Source organism: Lactuca virosa, chromosome 6 (assembly GCF_052849685.1).
Source record: "Lactuca virosa cultivar CGN04683 chromosome 6, Lactuca_virosa_CGN04683_v6, whole genome shotgun sequence".
Taxonomy (NCBI): Eukaryota; Viridiplantae; Streptophyta; class Magnoliopsida; order Asterales; family Asteraceae; genus Lactuca; species Lactuca virosa.
This window is the reverse complement of record NC_136431.1, coordinates 50,177,409-50,191,241: the sequence shown is the minus strand read 5'-3', so window position 1 is coordinate 50,191,241 and position 13,833 is coordinate 50,177,409. Positions and strand designations below refer to the sequence as shown.

At 37.9% G+C, this 13,833-nt stretch overlaps 1 non-coding gene across 1 annotated transcript; it reads left to right on the top strand.

Moving 5' to 3' along the window:
- The first annotated feature begins 4,416 nt into the window (after nucleotides 1–4,416).
- LOC145123142 (small nucleolar RNA R71) lies at nucleotides 4,417–4,523 on the top strand. Its single transcript, XR_013715016.1, has one exon. It is a non-coding gene; the product is annotated as a small nucleolar RNA R71 (small nucleolar RNA).
- The last annotated feature ends 9,310 nt before the right edge of the window (nucleotides 4,524–13,833 follow it).

Here is a 13,833-nt window from a genome sequence, read left to right as displayed (position 1 = left end):
CTCTCGGTTTAACAAACACTACGACTTTCGTTTAGATCACCAAGGCTAAAAAGTAGTTTATCAAAAACTCACTTTTTACGTCATTCGGCGTCGTGCCGGTTTTGTCGCGAAACTTCGACATGTCATAACTTCTTCGTTATAACTCGAATTTCGGTATTCTTTATATATCCAGAATCCTTGTCACGACCACTACAACTTTCTTAATAGATATCGGCTTTATCTAATATTTATTTTCGACGCTCATTTTTATTCTTAATTAATTAAATCCTAATAATTAAGCATAAAACACATATTTCACATAATAATTGAATCATTCCTCTTCATTTCTTCAAAGTGAGTTACAAAGGTTAACCTAGACTATTACGTCAATATTAATGCCTAGCCTAGAAACACGTGCATTACAGAATGATAGAATCTACAGACTACCATTATATGGTCAAGTCAAGTAATTAGACAAATATTATGATCAAATACTACTCTCTAACACAGTTAAGCAACCAACTTATCACCTATACTATGTATGGTCAATAACTAGCTCTAGCAATTTAATGATCATAAACAACTTGGTAAATCAATTTCATGCAATTAACTGCAATTTAACTACACAATCCTGATACAAGGCAATAAAGACAGAAACTTTAACAAGATAGGTTTATATTTATCAAAAAATATTTAAATCTAAAACTCACTTCATCAATCCATCAAACAAGAAATCAACACATAGTAATTAAGAGTTCATCTACTTTAAACGAAAACAAGGGTAAACCAAGCTAAACATCATTAAGCTAAGCAAACCGAATGTGTAGATGTGAATCCTTGCTCCAATATGTTTATCCTTTGATCTCTAGTCAAATTCTGCCCTTTAAGGGTTCTTGGAAGGGGTTTTCCTCATGAATAATCACAACCTTCTAGCCTCTAAGTTGTAAAATTGATTTAATGTTCGGATATATATACTTTCCTAAAATCTGACCACCACGACGTGGTGAATAGGCACCACGTCGTGGTGTTCTGAAAAATGTCGTATTTTCCAAGTCAGCATCAAGGATCGCGAATTTTCCAACCACCACGTCGTGGGAGTTGGATTTCACATTTTGTCATAAATACAAAATTCATCCGAAATTTTGTCTAGTTTTCAAATTATTTTGAAGTGCCTTAATCGGAGTGACGAGTCATGATATATGGCCAAAATACTGACGAGGGGTCAAGTTATCCAACAACATCCATTTTGTGTCTTTTTCAGTTCCTCTTCCCCCAAGTATCCAGCTTTTGTCGGTTTCAGTCCTTTTCTTCGAGAATATCCATTTTTGGCTGCAAAATACAATTTTAACATTATTAGTACCAAATATCTTTGCAATAAACCAAATTATAGCTTACAATGTATTAAATAATGCCAAGAAATGTGTATAAATATGACACTATCAAAATACCCCACACTTGTCTTTTGCTTGCCCTCAAGCAAAACTGATTTTATTATCATTACATCAAAACCCTAGTCACCAACATCGCACAAGACAATCCATTTTGAGCTTCTTCATTACATCAAGACCGCAATGCATGTATTTGTGTTTAAATTTCCTAAGAACCTCCCCAATCCTAAATACTTACGATCATCATAAACACTTTCCCTCTTCTTTTGAACAACATTCATTTTATGTATCCCTCCGAATCCATCCCCATAAAATTTTCTTAACCTCAAGGTAATTTTTGGTTGAGCTCATAAGCATACATATGTAAAAATAACCTAGAAAGGAAAAATTACAATAAATAATAACTTGGCAAATTGTTTTATTCTTGAGTCTTCGATTTTTGAACTTTTCTTCATGAAAATTCTTGATCTTCATAGCTTTGTAGACTCTTATTCTCTCAAAGTTTTGCAACTTTTTTTTATTTTTCTATTTTTTCCTATTTTTTTTTTCTCAATTTTTTTTCACTCAAAACTAAAAATCCTATAAAAAGATATGCTTAAGCAAGGGAACTTAACTTCAACCCTTATTGGTTAAAGGTATTAGTCTAAGGTGCATTGACTACATAAGCTCTCCTGGATAAATTTCTGGTACACGATGCTAAAATTATTATGGCCCTCAAACTAAGCAATGTCGTGTTTTTGTTCAATTATTTCACTAGGATATGGAACCCACAAATACACTATAACATATATTGGCTCAAATAAACATAAAAACTCACATCAAATTATCCCACACATACTAGAAACCTAGGTCTCAATACAACAATATAACAAATTTTTTTAACTAGATTCATTTTTAGATTATTATTTCAAATATTTTTAATAATTAAAAAAAATACTAGTCATTTTTCATTATTTTTATAAGTATGCTTGCATTTCTATATTCGACCCCCTACCCCACACTTAAATGATACAATATCTCCATTGCATACTTAAACAGTTAAAGAACATAAAATTAAAAAGGAGAAATTGGAACAGACTCTCCTGGGATAGTAGTGGCGAGATCGAGTTCTTGAAAGTATGTGAAAAAGCTTGAACATCTCGTATAATGGATGGAAACAATACTTCTGGACTCTTTTCTCGTGAATGTGAATGTTCTGGATCAAAATAGACCAAAAAACCATCTTCAAAAAGTGTTTTGAACCTTAGCCATGACGTGGTAAAGAAACACCACGTCGTAGTGTCAAGAAAGAAGCCGTCATGGTCGTGAAAAATAAGAACGCCACGGCGTGGTCTAGTGATGCCACATTTTGGTTATAGGTCATATGGAATACAATCATGATAATAACAAATGTCACGGTATGGAGATGATGGCCACGTCGTGGCGACTTCTCAAAACGTCATTAAGAGGAAAAATTATGCATAGTTTCTTCTTAATGTCTTAGGACCATTCCCGTCCTCTTTTGTCGGTAAAATTCATTCAAATCTCTTCTCTTCAACCAATAGTTACCACACACTTATTTAAAAATATGATCTTTAATTGTAATCTTCAAAAATCTCACGGCTTTTTCCAATTATGTTCCTTCACAACTTCACTTACTCCCTTGAATACTGAAAAATAAGATCAAGAACTAGAAAAACACATGATCATTCGGTTAAACAAAATTTATAAAAGAGAAGCTAAAAACTAAAAATTAAAACTAAATGACCATGCAAACTCAGATAAAACGTAAAGGTTACCTGCCGATAAGCGCTTCTTTTTGAGGAGTCGTGAGTCGGACTCCTTCCCTTCTACGTTGTGTCGGGTGGAAGTGTAACCTCCCCGTTCTCCATAATCTTGAACCTTGCTTGTTTATAGGCAACCCTTTTGTTGAATGCCTTTTTCGAGCTTTCTAGCATTTTCAGGTTGACATCGTCATTATGTTTCCGCTTGGGTTTTTTCTTCATTCCCGTGTCTTTAGCTTTTTCCTTGTCTTTATCCGGGTTATTCTTGTCAAAATGAGGCTCATCACTCTCTTCTTCTTTTTATTCAACTTTCTCTATGACTTGTTCTGGAGGTCTTGTAAAAGAAAACACCTTGAAAATCATTGGCGTTGACATTGGAGGTTTCAAATAATTCACTTTCTTTTCCAATTGCTCTTTGGGTAAAGGCTCCTCCCACTCTTCTTCTTTTATATCTTCAAGATCATCATGCTCAAGGAACTTTGTTTTTTATTCTTTCACCAATTTTGCATTAGCATGAGATGGGTAAGGGAGAGGTGATCGATACGGCTCGAGGACAGAAAAATCATAATCTCCTATGGTGCCTACGACGTGGCACTATTGCCTTCACGTCATGGCGACTGGGCAGAGTCACGACTCTTCTCTTCTTTTGCTTTTCCTTCAAGTGACTAATTGGACTACTGATTAATTGAATCCAAGACCCCCATATGCACTGATTCCTCCTCTTCTTCTGTATAAACAACCATGACTTGAGACATTGGGATTGTGTCAAATTTTCTTCAAGGTGTATCCAATAGATTTTATTGCACAACTATGTTAATTCCCCGACTTGTGTGTGGATGCTTAAAATAGATTCTTGTTGTTCTCTAAGTGTTGCTTAAAATAAATCTAAATAACATTGATTCGAGAGCAAATATTTTCTCGGATTGGAATTGTTCTATTCGGTAGAGATTATGCTTTAGTTGTTGAATTTATTTTGTATCTCGATCTCTATTGTACTCCAATTCACAATCCATGGTAGAATAGGGTCCCCCACAAGCCCCGCATCTATCTTGAATTGATCCACCTATTTTTGTGATCCTTTCTTTCATTGCGTCGAGCTTTGCAATTACTGAACTGATAGCATCTTTACCTCCATCTTTACTTGATTTTCCTATAGTGAAATCCTCCTTTACTGAATTGATAGCATCTTGACCTCCATCTTTGTCATGGGCCCTTGAGAGTCTAGAAGTTGGCGAGTGCACACAATGACTCCATTATAAAATATTAAGATTTCTTGTTGCACATTGAAGTCTTGTTGAGGGCAATGTCGTAACAATCGTTTATAACGCTCCCAAGCTTCGTATAACGACTCCCCTTCTAATTGTTGAAAATTTTGTATCTTTATTTTAAGCTTCACCACTTTTGAAGGAGGGGTAAACTAGTTTATGAACTTAGTCTTAAATCATCCCAGGTCATGATTGCTCCAAAGGGAAGTGAATTTGACCATTCCTTAGCTTCACCCTTCCATGTGACTGGTAAAATTCTAAGCATCAATGCATCTTTACTCACGTTTGGTGCATGAAAGTAGTTAGAAATTGTCACACCCCAAAACCGGAACGGCGGAAACGTTCGGGGGCGGAGGACGTCATGTAGAGTATAACAACAATGCATAATAGTAAAACAAGCAACAACATCATCCATTGCATTAATAGTATAATTTAATACAAGTGAGTTCTGTAGTTTATAAGACACCAAAAATATGAATCAAAATAAGAGATGAGTGTTGAATGTGCTCCATCTTCTCAAAACCTGGTCATCGGTACCTGTCTACTGGCGACCTGAGAATACAAGTTATTTTGAAAGCGTAGATCAGCATTAAAGCTGGTGAGTTCATAAGTATTTTAGTGTCATTGTTTGTATAAGTTTGAAGAAAGTGCTTGTAAATGTTTGATGTAAAAGTTTGTAAGAGTTTGTAGTAAATGTTTGTAAACTTCCTAAAAAATCCTATATTTTCTACTTAAGTAGTCTTCTACCAAGACTCAACTGTTCTTTATGTTTTTTCTTTTGTAAAAGTGTGTGTTTTCCCAAAATATGACCATCATTACCAAAATATAGCTTTCATTACCGTTTATGTGAGAAGATCACAATGTGAATGAAATGGGAAAATAAAGATGTACTGTAGTTTTATCTATGTAACTACCAATGTACTAACTACCTTAAACTTGTTTGATTAATTAAGGTAAAATGTGATATGATTGTAACCATACTTGATCGACTAGTATAACACGACGTTCGAGACGTCAAAATGATATGACATTCGTCACCCGTAGACCTGCAGGTCCCACTGTAGCTAGCAGCAAAGTGTAGGATGGTCAGTCACACATAGATCTATACACAAATTCACGCTCTCCTTCCAGGAGACTCTGGGTATAAAACGTGACATAGCAGTATATTGCCGAGCCATGAAGTAGTATCTCACATGAATGTTATAGTATTCTTGTATTTGTATAGTATGTTCTAGTGTAGTGTATGTTCTCTCTGTCTAGTGTGTAGTATGTTCTCTAGTGTATAGTATGTAGTATGTATTGTTTCTCGTTATAGTATGAACTGTTTCTCTTTATAGTGAGTGTTATCTCTCGTTATTGTATATTCTATCTGTTTCTCTTTATAGTGAGTATTGTCTCTCGTTATAGTATGTTCTATATGTTTCTCTTTATAGTATGTTCGTACTGACTCATGTATGAACTGACTGTTGTATGTTTCATTGTTCTAGTAATAGTAAGTAGTGACTTCCTAAACTATACCTATTATAGTTTACTAGCAATGTTGTTTGTATGAATGAACATGTTTGGACACCTTTGCTACCCAAAGGTATTGAACTGAATGAAGAACTTTTATATCTATATACATACATATAATATATAAATAAGATTCAAACAACCTTCAGATAAACGACTGATACCCTAAGTCCACAACCAAACAAGGAACAGGAAGTAAGGCGAGTTGTCAGTCCTAAGTCGTTTCAATCCTACTTATATAACTATATCTATATAGACATGTTTTGACAAAATATAAGTTTAAAAGAGTTCAATAAAGATTTTTTGCGTCTAAAAGAGTTTGTAAAATGATTTGAAGCAATTTATTTGAAAGCACAGTTTGAAGTATAAGAAATCCATTTGTTTGATAATTATTAATCACATATGATTGATATAATAACTATAATGTTTCTACTTGTATTCCCCCATAAAAGCATTTAAAATCATTTAAAAGGTAAATTAAGGGGTATGAACTCACCTGCAGTGAGTTATACGATTGAAAGATCGGTTTGTAGGATGCTAAGTGTCAAGTGAAGACTCTAGCACAACGGATCCTAATAAGCATATAATGACACACATATATGTATATAATTAGTGTTTAGACAACTAATCATGTAAGGAAAACACCTTAGGACTTAAGAAACACTTAGATTGAAGTGTTACAAGTACAAAGGGTTGCATAAAATGGGTTTACGGCCACACAATGGGGTTTACGTCCCTTGTGTTTACGGCCTAAGGGAGTATATGGCCCTAGAGTATACGGTCAAGTAGATTACGGCCAGGTGTGTACGACCATGGATTTTACGGCCGTACACTCCTTGAAGAACTTGCCAAAAAGTGTGGTCCAAGGCTCTATCTTGCATACTCTAAGTGTCCATGATCCTATGTTGGGACATAAGATGAGTTTGAGGCCAAAACATGCACCAAACAAGGGTTTACGGCCAAGGGAGATGCTCATGGCCGTAAACTCTTGAAGTTCATGCATTAGATGATGATTCAAGGCTAGGAATCAAGTGTTTAACAAGCCTAACTAGGAGATAGAAGATATACTCACGTTTTTGAAGCTTGGGAGGGGGTTCACGTTCCAAGAACTAGTATGTGTTCTTGGTGTTCTTGATGAAAATGAAGAACACTTAAAGACGTAACCAAAAGAAGTAATTTCATGGATGAAATCATGAATCTTCACTAGATATAGAAGGATATCAACTTGAAAATGGAAAGATTACTTACAAGTTTGAAGATCAAGATGAAAGTTCTTGATGATACTTGAGAGAAAAATCAAGTTCTTGAATGGAAATGTGTGAGAAAGGTGAATAATGAAGGAATAACTCATAAGAAGGGAAGAGTTCATGGCCAAGGAGGTGTTTATGGCCGTAAACTCTAGTTTACGGCCGTAAACTCCCTATGGTGGAGTATCCGGATTGAATGATGCACAGTGAACTCTAGCAGATACATCCTAACACTTTACTATTTAAGGCACTAGGTTTAAAACACCCAAACAGACCTTTAACAGGGCTAAAAGATTGCCAAAATAAGTCCGACTTTGATTGAATTGAACGATTGTATAAGATAGAAATTTCGGGTTGTCACATCATCCCCCCGTTAGAGAGAATTTCATCCCGAAATTAGAGTTTAAACAATTAGGCTATTACAATTATCTAAACGAAAAGATGAGGAAATTTCATTTTCATTTGATCCTCGCGCTCCCAAGTGAATTCAGGTCCTCGCTTGGCATTCCAGCGAACCTTCACTATCGGGATACGACTTTGCTTCGTCTGCTAGACCTCTCGGTCCATGATCTCTACTGGTTCTTCCACGAAGTTGAGGCTCTCATTGATCTCGATATCGTCGAGTGGGATTACAAGAGTCTCGTCGGACAGACACTTTTTCAAGTTCGAGACGTGGAAAGTAGAATATACGTTACTGAGTTCGCGAGGTAGTTTGAGTTTGTAAGCTACAGGACTGATTCTAGCGAGAATATCGAAAGGCCCTACATATCTTGGATTTATCTTTCCATGCTTTCCGAAGCGTATCAAGCCCTTCTAGGGTGAGACCTTCAATAGAACACGGTCGCCCACCTGGAATTCCAATGATTTCCTTCTCTTGTCTGCGTAGCTTTTCTGTCAGTCTCTAGAGGCTTTTAATCGCTCACGAATTTGAACGATCTTCTCTGTTGTTTCCCAAATGATTTTAGGACCCGTGAGAGTGCTATCAGGAACTCATCCTTTAGCTAACTGAGTGTCGCCCACCTCAGCCCAGCACAGAGGGGATCTGCACCTACGGCCATAGACGACTTCAAATGGAGCAACCTTTATGCTCGTGTGATAACTATTGTTGTAGGAGAACTCTACAAGGGGTAAACGAGTATCCCATGCCTTCCCAAAGTCTATCATGCAGGCTCGCAACATATCTTCCAAAGTTTGAATAGTCCTCTCACTTTGTCCGTCGGTTTGTGGATGGTAGGCTATGCTCATGTCCAGCCTAGTTCCTAGGGAACTTTGTAGCGATTGCCAGAACCTCGAAGTGAATCTACTATCCCTATCAGAGATAATGGATATGGGAACACCATGCAATCGTACGATCTCCCTAATGTATGTTCTAGTGAGTTTCTCCATCTTGTCAGTTTCTTTGATAGGCAGGAAGTGTGCGGACTTTGTTAGCCTGTCTACGATCACCCATATGGTATCGAGACCACCCGTAGTCTTGGGCAACTTGGTTATGAAGTCCATTGTGATCCGCTCCCACTTCCATTCCGGTATCTCCGGTTTCTGAAGTAAGCCTGATGGTTTCTGGTATTCGACCTTAACCTTGGCGCAAGTAAGGCATTTACTCACGAAGGATGCAATCTCTGCTTTCATGTTAGGCCACCAGTATAATTTTTTACGTTCCATATACATCATATCTGAACCTGGGTGGACGGAATATCGAGTGTTGTGCACTTCGGTCATGACCAAGTCTCTAAAACCACCGTGTTTCGATGTCCAGATCCAATCCATGAGATAAAAGGCTCCGCCACCCTTGACTTCCAAGTTTTTATCCATCCCTCTCAGGGATTCACCCGCCACTTTTTTAGGTTTCAAAGCTTCGAGCTGAGCCTCCTTAATTTGTGTGGACAAGTGTAAATTGATAGCCATAGTCAATGATTCGATTCTACGACCAGAGTATTCTTTCCGACTTAGGGCGTCAGCTACTACGTTGGCCTTGCCGGGATGATAACAAATTTCGCATTCATAATCACTGAGAAGCTCGACCCACCGTCGTTGTCTCATGTTGAGCTCCTTCTGGTCGAATATATGTTGTAGGCTTTTGTGGTCTGTAAAGATAGTGCTTTTTGTACCATACAGGTAGTGTCTCCAGATCTTCAGAGCAAATACCACTGCTCCTAACTCAAGATCGTGTGTGGTGTAGTTGACCTCGTGTGTCTTTAGCTTCCTTGAGGCATAGGCGATGACCTTACCTCGTTGTATCAGAATACAGCCGAGCCCTTGATTGGATGCATCGCAATAAACCACGAAGTCTTCTATCCCTTCGGGGAGGGACAGTATCGGTGTGGTGCATAAGGCTCGCTTTAGCATTTAGAACGCTTTCTCTTGCTTCTCTTCCCAGTCAAAGGCCATGCCCTTCTGGGTCAATGTTGTAAGCGGTTTCGCAATCGAAGAGAAGTTCTGAATGAACCTGCGATAGTAGCCAGCGAGGCCTAGAAATTGACGAATTTATGTAGGCGTCTTTGGAGCTGATCAGTTCTCAATGACTTTGATTTTGGAAGGGTCCACGTGTATTCCCTCTTCGCTAACCACGTGCCCCAAGAATTCAACTCTTCAGATCCAAAATTCGCATTTCGAGAACTTCGCATAGAGCTTCTCCGATCGTAGTGTTTCTAAGACCTGACGCAGATGTTTACTATGCTCCTCCTTACTACGAGAGTAGATAAGTGTGTCATCGATGAATACAATGACAAACTGATCCAAGTAAGGACGGCACACCCTATTCATTAAATCCATGAATACTGCGGGCGCATTGGTCAATCCGAACGGCATCACTACAAACTCGTAGTGTCCATAACGAGTTCGGAAGGCTGTTTTCGAAACATCCTCCCCTAGCACTCGTAACTGGTGATACCTGGATCTCAGGTCAATCTTTGAAAAGAAATTCGCCCCTTGTAGTTGGTCGAACAAGTTGTCTATGCGAGGCAGAGGGTAACGATTTTTGACGGTAAGTTTGTTTAGTTCTCTATAGTCGATGTACATACGGATCGATCTGTATTTCTTCTTGACGAACAAGACCGGTGCTCCCCAGGGTGAGAAGCTTGGTCTAATGAAGCCCTTGCTGAGCAATTCGTTAAGTTGACTGGATAGCTCGTGCATCTCAGCTGGTGCTAGACGATAGGGCAATTTGGTTACTGGGGTAGCCCCTGGAACTAAGTCGATTCTGAACTCGACTTGACATTGCGGAGGTAATCCTGGGAGTTCTTCTGGAAAGATGTCGGGAAAGTCGCGCACCACTTGGATGTTCTTTATGTCCTTCATCTCTTGGCTCATATCGACAACATGAGCAAGGAATGCGCGGCATTCCTTTCGTAGGTACTTTTGGGCTTGGATGCTCGAGATAATGCGGAGGTTCGTGCCTAGTTTGTCACCGTAGATTACTAGAGTTTCGCTAGATGGCAGATTAAGACGAACAACCTTTTCGTAACACATAATGTCGGCATGATGAGAACTCAACCAATCCATGCCGATTATGACGTCAAAACTTTTGATTGAGACCGGCATGAGGTCGATTGGAAATGAATGGCTATCTAGTGTTGGTGTACATCCTACGTATATGAAGCTAGTGCTCTCTGTCTTTCCGTTAGCTATTTCTACGGTGAACGGTTCTTTAAGTGCATGTGATTTATGTTTAAGCAAGTGAGAAAATTTCTGGTTCACGAAACTCCTCTCCGCTCTGCTATCAAACAGTATGCATGCATATGAGTTATCGAGGAGAAACGTACCAGTGACCACTGTGGGGTCGGCAACTACTTCCTTGTGGCCTATAGCTAAAACTCTTCCCACTCCTCCGGCATTCCCTGCCTTTGGGTAGTTCCTCTTGTAGTGGCCCACCTCGCCACATCCGTAGCAAGCCTGGCCCACACCAGCGCCGGGGACTTGGGTGATTGGCCTTGCCGGAGCTTTGCAGAAACGAGCAGTGTGCCCCTTCCTGTTGCAGTTAGAGCACTGCATTTCCCGGCAGGGTCCACTGTGGTGGAAGCTGCATTTGTTTCACTTTGCAAGCTTCCTGCGTACTGCTTCACCGGCCCAGCAGCGGCAGGTGCTATCACAGCATGAACAACTACGACTTGCTGCTTTTTGGCAGCTTTCTGCGCATCGTTCTTCTTCTTGTCTTCCAAGAACTTTCGCTTGTTATCAGTGGCTTTGGAGGGTTCTGAGAAGGCTAGGGTTGTTGTTGACGGGGTACGGACCCCATGGTCGATGAGCCGTTGTGACAATCGCTTAGTGTCACACCCCAAAACCAGAACGGCGGAAACGTTTTGGGGGTGGAGGACGTCATGTTTAGTATCACAAGATATGCATATAGTAAGCAAGTAATGAACAACCATTTCATTTAGAAAGAAAGTGTTTACAATGTGTGTGTTCACAAAACATAGAATTCATAAGCAAATAACAAAACAAGACTTGAAGCTATAATGCTCCATATTCTGAATTCCCAGCAGGAGTACTTGTCTATTAGGCTCCTTAGAATACAAGTTATTTGAAAGAGTTGATCAGCATTTAAGCTGGTGAGTTCATAAGATTTTAGTGATGTGAGTAAGTTGTAGAAAGTTGTTGAAAAATGTAGTTGTAACATGTAGTTGTAAAATGTAGTAAGTTGTAAGTTCTGTTTAGAAAAATTCGCATGTTCCTCTAGAAAATGCTATATTTCCTACTTTAATGAAAGTTAAGTAAAAATGGCTCTACAATCCTTTCTATGAGTACTAAATGAATACAAGCTATATAAGACTCAGAGTAAACAAACAATGGACTGTGCGCATCTGCCCTAAGCTCACAACCAAACGAGGAACATAAATTAAGGCGGATAGCACACATCCCATTGGTGGTTAGATCATCGTTGTATACAACCCTGGTGTATTCACTTGTTACTGATAGAGGTAATTGTAATTGTTCCTTTATATTTAATGAAAAGATTCTTTAAGAAAACCCTTATTTCTTATAATATTATGGTGACCACAGTGACTACTTTTATAATAACTTAGTTTATACTAGATATATATAATCTAATATCGGATAGAAAGTTAACTGGGTGAATCTGCCCTAAGCCCACAACCAAACAAGGAACAGGAGGTAAGGCGGAAAGCACACATCCAACTACCTATCGGGTATTAATGATATATAACCATGATGTATAAACTAAGGTATTATAGAGTTAATCACCTAAGGTCCTTTAAGTTTTACTGGTTTAATAAAATGGATTAAACCCTTTACTGGTCAAGTTTCTAGTTTTGTATTTAAAAGTTCTTCATTTGAAAAGTACGTTTTGTACTAGAAAACTGTGCTTTGACTCTGTGTCCTATGACCTGACCCATACCTGGTACCCTTATGATATCTTAATGTATACTAAGCATATATATATATATATATATATATATATATATATATATATATATATATATATATCTAGAATCGAATAGAAAATAGATTGGGTGAATTCGTTCCAAGCCCACAACCAAACAAGGAACAGGAAATGAAGCGGAGAGCACACATCCTATTACCTGTCGGATCCTATTGGTATATATATATATCCTATGATGTATACAATAAGGAATCATAAGATTAGCATTATGGTCCTTTCTATTAAACGTAGCCTTCTACCAAGGCATCTACTGTTATGTGCTAGACTCGACTGTTCTGTTTGTCGTTTGTAAAAATGTTCGTTTTCCCTAGTTTATAACTATCTTAACACGAAAATAGTTTGCATTTGTCTTTCAAGTGGTACTTTTACTTTATGAAAGTAATAGGAAATGTAAGTACATAGTTGTCGTTTATAATGACATGCGGATGTACTGATGACCTAAAACATGTTTGTTTTATTATGGTCATAATGTGAAGGCTAGTACCCCTACTAAACGCTCTCCCTGTCTAGATATTAAGGGAACCAAACGCGACCTCTGCAAATTCTTGCAAGCCGTGTAATTCACATTGATGTTATATGATCATGTATACCCAATATAACTATCACCTTTTGTTTAAAACAATGAGTAAGTCATTCATTGGTATAATTAGATCCTGTATGTTCTCATGCTATAGCAACCTAGTTTGTTTGTTCTGTATGGTATTGTTTGTTTCTCATCATAGTATTCTCTCTGTATGTTATTGTTTGTTTCTCATAATAGTATCTCTCTCTGTATGTTATTGTTTGTTTCTCATAATAGTATCTCTCTCTGTATGTTATTGTTTGTTTTTCATAATAGTATCTCTCTCTGTACGTTATTGACTCTTTGTATGCTTCATTGTACTAGAAGTAATGAATAACATCCTCCTAAACTATACCTATTATAGTTTACTAAATTTTTACTTGAACTGTTATTGAAAAGACTCGTTTATCTACTAAGTTATGCTTGTACTTTAAAAACGGAGTTTTGTATAACTATAAAGTAACATAACTTTAAAAGAGTTTTTGAAATGTTTTGACAACTTATAAATGACATAAGTAAAATTTTGAAAGATGTTTATAACAAACAGTTACACAATTATCATTGTGTTCAACTTGTATCCCCCCCCCTTAAAAGCATTTAAAACAGTTAAAAGATTTATTACGGGGTATGAACTCACCTGATGTGGGTGATTCAAACGGGTATGCGTGTAAGGATGAGAAGTTCCACGAATGAAGTCCCGAGACACAACAAGTCCTAAA